This window comes from Triticum dicoccoides, chromosome 5B, assembly GCF_002162155.2.
Source record: "Triticum dicoccoides isolate Atlit2015 ecotype Zavitan chromosome 5B, WEW_v2.0, whole genome shotgun sequence".
Classification (NCBI taxonomy): Eukaryota; Viridiplantae; Streptophyta; class Magnoliopsida; order Poales; family Poaceae; genus Triticum; species Triticum dicoccoides.
Genome location: NC_041389.1, coordinates 356623578 through 356629348, shown reverse-complemented (window position 1 = coordinate 356629348; position 5771 = coordinate 356623578).

Sequence of the window (5771 nt, the reverse complement as noted above, 5' to 3'; positions counted from 1 at the left end):
AAAAAAAAACTTCGATGATAACCACGTAACTACATCCTGCCGAATATCAACGTGCGTGCAATGCAATTGATATCTTTGTTAATATAGCGTAGTAATTATATTCTACCTAATATCAACACACAAACATCTTTTCCCTAATACTACTAATGCGCAGTGCAGCTAATATCTTTTGTGATATCATAACATGCATTGCACGTGTATGATTACTAGCATACGCAACAAATTTGTCAAATACGGCAAGTACTCCCTTTGTAAACAGATATAAGATGTTCTACGTCGGAAGCGGATTTGTAGCACCTGGGTGCTCCACACCCCTATATGAACATTAAATTAAAGAGGTACCGAGAAATTTGAAAAAAAATCTGAGATTTTAGGATATCAAACCTGGGTTTCCAATCTACTCCTGCGTGAATTTTCGTGAAAAATATCAGGAAACGTATTCGTGGTAAAAAGGACAAAAAAATCCTATGTATAGAAAAAAATCTGTTTGGATGGATTTTTGTTCGGACGGTATTTCCTTCGTCACGGATACGTTTTCTGGTATTTTTTTCATGAAATTCACACGGGAGTAGATTGAGAAACCAGGTTTGATATCCCCAAATTTCAGAATATTTTTGAATATTTTTGATATCTTTTATGTTTAACATTCGTATAGGGGTGTGGAGCACCCGGGAGCTCCTGTGTATTTTCCGTTCTACGTACCTCTTTCTTATTCTGATGTATATAGACACGCTTTAGTGTATTTGTTCACTCATTTCAGTCTATATGTAGTCCATATTAAAATATCTTACATTTATGTACGAAGGGAGTATTATTTTCGAAGGAAGTATTATTTTCAGACACACTTTATTCTGATGTATATAGACACACTTTAGTGTATTTGTTCACTCATTTCAGTCTATATGTAGTGCATATTAAAATATCTTACATTTATGTACGAAGGGAGTATTATTTTCTGCTGGGAAATATGACAAGCATTAATTCTGCCAAAATTATCACACAACTGTCCAATTTGTTTCGTATTTCATGAAATTGTACTTGTGGTGCACGAAGAAATGAGGGCGGCGCCTCCTTAGTTGATCCCATTATTTATTTTTTCCTTTTTAGAACGAAGACGCTAGAAGCGCCCGACTTTAAATTAATAAAGCTCACAACATAGGCAGCGTACCAACAGGTCCAAACCTTACACACATCACATTGATCCCGTTATTTGCAAAGCTTCAAATTAGTTTGGTAGCAAAGTTTTTTAAAGCCCATAGTATTTGAAAACCTGGTTATATCAACGTACGGGCAATGAATAATATATTTTTTCAAAAACCGTGGCTTTCAACAGCTTTGCCGTACACCACCATAATATGTGCTGATTGTTTTTTCAAAACATAGAATTTGCTGATGCCTGATCGGCTCGATCGATCAGGTATCTCGTACAAAAATCAATCTACATACTGATCCGGTAATTCACATATACTGCACTGCAGAAAAACCACGGCTTATTAATTCAGTTTTTTATTGACACCAATCACATCAAAGTATTTATAACCAATCCTCAAAAAAAAGTATTTATAAATTATAACCATGGAATTATCTGAAAACTCCAAAAATATTGCGCTGCCAAACGTAGCCTTCATGTTTTATGGTTGCTATATACTCCGTAGAAACTGAGTAAGATGACCGGGCAAGGGGGACTTGGTCCACTGTTGTGCCAAACGGAACAAACCAAAGCAAAACGCAGGTGTGTATACTTTTGACAGAGGGAGCGCACACCGCTGCAGAGGATGAAACCAGACCATTCTTGCGTTTGTCATATCGTATCATCTGATCACACCACCGTGTCCGTGTGGCGTGGTCATATTGCCATGCCAATGCCATGTGGCGAGGAGACGCACGCAACAACTCAACTCTTTGTTGTGATTGACATTTTCCCCACCCGCGTATACTGGTTTGTTTCATCTCAGGCTGTCAGACAGCTCCACACCCTGCCACACACTAGAAAGAGAAACCTTGTACTCCACACTGTTAATATGGTACTACAGGTTAAGTACTTCGCAAAAAAATATATTATGGTACAGGTTAACCAGGAGTAGTATGATTCATTAATTAATACAGAGTTTTTTTTGTGGATAATCGGTACAGGTTAATCAGTACTCCTACCAATAACAGAGCTGAGTTCAGTCTTCAGTCTTGTGGTAGGTAACGTGCACACAGCTTTTGCTGCAAGATCAGGCACAAGAGGCCGAGTTCTCGTCCGACAAGCACAATCTGCTGACCGACAGCAAGGTGAAGAGGTGACGGATCTGTAGAAACTCTGCGAAATCGGTGTAAGCATTTGAGATTTGATTTGAAAATCGCGGTAGTAGTATATGCTATCACAAAAGCAGGTATCATGAATGAAAGATCCTAGAGAGCAAAATCAAGATTCTGAAGCAGCGATACCGCGCTAGTCCTTGCTGCAGGAGAAGAAACAGAAGCGCTAAAGTGAAGACGAAAGTTGGCAATGTCCTCCAAAGACCATGGTTATACTTATATGTGATCGGCTATTTCTACTTCATGTGTCTCTGCGTTTCAGAAAACTGCACGATGAAACTGAAACTGAAGAAATTTTCACGCGCATGGTCAGGTGCTCTGCTTTCTGTTAGATTTACTAGTAGGCCTCAGCCCACTAAATCTTTGGACACCAGCCGCGCGGTGGGCCGTTCACCCATGTAAGCTTCCGTGCGCTCGGGACGAACAACTGTTGCCTCGGCTCGCCTTAGAACAATGTGTATGAAAACATTAAAAAAAGTTAAACATGTATATAAAAGTATTCCTGATGTATATGACAAATGCACAATGTGTATTAAAAAAATTATGCATTAAAAACACATATTGAAAAATGTAATCCTGCATTAAAAACAATGTTAAGCGTGTTACTGATGTATACGAAAATCTAAGGCGTACATGGAAAAAAATTAGACATCAAAACATATGTTTGAAAAAAAGTATGTATTTAAGAAAGGTTAAATGCGTATAAAAAATATTCCTGAGCAACGTGTATGAAAAAAGTAGTCATCAAAATATATATTGAGAAAATTGTTAATCCTTTATTTTATAATAAATGCTAAACATGTATAAAAATATCCTTAATGTATACAAAATATCTATATTCTACGTGGAAAAAGTAGACATGTGTTAAAAAGTAAAATGAAAAAAAAAACCTAATCAAAACCGGAAAGAGAAACAAAAAGCAGAAAACCGACAAAAGAACAAAGAAAACAAAATAAAAAGGAAAAAGTAAAATACCATAGAAAACAGAAAAGAAAAAAGAAGACCAAAAACAAACCATACCAAAGGGAAAAAGAAACGCAGTGAAACCCGCTCTCAGAACCCCCTATTGGGCCCGGCCCACCTCGCTCTCGCCTACCGCGAGGCGGGGTTATATCTTATATGTCTCGCACACACAGCTCTCGCGGGCTAGTAGGTCCAGGACCCAGTGTTTGCCTTGGATCCCGCCTGGTTGGTTTTGCGAAGTTCAATGTTGATGGTACAATTTCAAAAAATGATGGAAGAAGCTGCTGCGGAGACCAGCTTCTCTAAAACTTCTTAGATCCAGCTTCTCGCGTAACTTCTCGCTTCAGGTGGCGACTCAAAAGCGTTCGGCTGCATCGTAGCTTCTCCCAGCGCCATTTTGATCTGGCAGCCCAGCTAGGGGACTTCTGGCCTGTTTCTTGCCACCTTGGGCCGGCTGAAAGCAGCCCATATTGGCGCGAACGAGGAGGAGCCGGTGCGTGCAGTACCCTTTTACGAGCGAGGAGGAGCAAGGGATCGAACCGTTTTCTTTGGCGGTGGCATTATGGCCGTAAATATGTCCCAACTCCAGATTCTTGTAAACATGGAGCTGCGTTTCCCTAGCTTCAGAAAATTATACTGCAGCCCAAGATGGCTTCGTGAAGTTTAGCTTCTTGGAGTTGAGGCGTTCGGGCTGAAACCAAGCTGAGAAGTTGTGAAATTTGGAGTTGAAGGAAATCAGAACAGGCCCCAAATCGACCTCTATCTTGGCTCGTCTGCAGTTGCATTTAGTGACATAATTGACGGACGGAGTCTAGAAGACCTTGCGTGCCGGCAACCCAAGAGCCATGACATTTCCGCTGATCTATTAGTCATGCTGATCGTAATAGCTTTGGTTGTGCCATAGTTGTGAAGGAAATCTCAGATAAAATAGGCGGGCATCATGAAGCGATAGTCAATCAATGCTCGTGTAATTTCGAGAAATACAACTTCACCTATAACAGTCGAGGTAGAGTTGATGTTTAGGTAAATACTCTCTAGATTTTAATTTTGGACGTCATGTCCGGGTTGCTGCGCCACATGATCTTGTAACAGTTCCTTTGAACATCATTGATCAATAAAATGCAGCGAAGTTCTCTACAAAAAACCTAGTACTGTTTGTAGCCAACTTTTTTTCAATGTATTTTCTGTGTTTTTCCATTAAAAAATGTTCACCCATTTTAATAGGATGACTTAAATTTTAAAAAAGAATACACATGAGTTATTTTAAATGTTCATGAGTTTTAAATAAAAAATGCATGTATTTTGGAAAATGAAACCGGAGAAACAAAAAAAAATGTCCATGCATTTTAAAAATGTACATTATACTGTTTAATCGATCACGTACTTTCATATATCGAATCATGTTGAGCAGACATACATTTTGCAGAAGAGAGCTACAACTACAAGCTTTCTGTGAGGCATCAAGCTATCAACAACAGCATCACTTGCTATAGCACCTTGCTAGCAACGACGATCACGATGGAATCTCCCCTTCCTCTAGGTCTTCTTCGAAGCTTTGACAGTGCTGCTGCTGCTTCCAGTCGTGGTCGTCAAGCTTGAGGTAGAGTCCAATCTGCCGCAACAAGTTGTTGGGCCTCGCCGTGTTGTACTCATCAATGCCGAGCCTCTCCAGATCCTCTGGGTGTAGGGTATCATCGGGCATTGCCGTCTTCTCCATCTGGAGCACCTCCTGACGGGCCTTCTCCCTCGCCCGGGACGTGACCTCCTTTCGCTGCCTCTCCAGAGCACGGGCGAGCTGCTCACTGTCGACGATCTCGTCTGAATCAGAATCTGAGTCACTGCCGCCGGAGTGCTCTGAACCCGAGTCGCTGCTGCCGGAATCAGTATCTGAATCGCTGTCGCTGGAATCAGTATCCGAACTGCTGCTGCTGGAGCTTGGGCTGCCACAGCCACTGGCTGTTTCATCTTCGACGAGCAGCAGAGGTGCCGGCACGATCGGTAACGGGGAGACGCCACCGCAGATGTCAACATCTTCCTCCTCCTCCTCTTCGGCCATGGCCTTAGGGCCGTCTTGGTGCCGTTCTTGCAGCAGAGGTTGCGGCACGATTGCTAAGGGGGAGACGCCACCACAGATGTCAACTTCTTCGTCATCCTCCTCCTCTTGGGCCATCACCCTAGGGCCGTCTTGGTGCCGTTCTTGCGGCGACGGATTCGACCTCCTCTGACGATCACGAGCGAACTTGTCAACCTGCTCTTGCAACTCGACGACGGCGGCGGCGTCCAACGCGTGGAGGTCGATCTCGATTTCGCCGGGGCGGGTGGCGCAGCTCTGCTTCTTCAAGAGCTGGACGATGTGATCGGGGATTTCCGCAACGAACAGCTCCAGGTCTTCCGCGAGCATCTCCCTCTCAGAGGCCGTCATCTTCTTCTTCGTTGGCGCCTTCTTGCGATTGATCACAGGAACGGGAGGGGACGCCTTCCTCTTCTTGGCCGGCGGCTCCTCG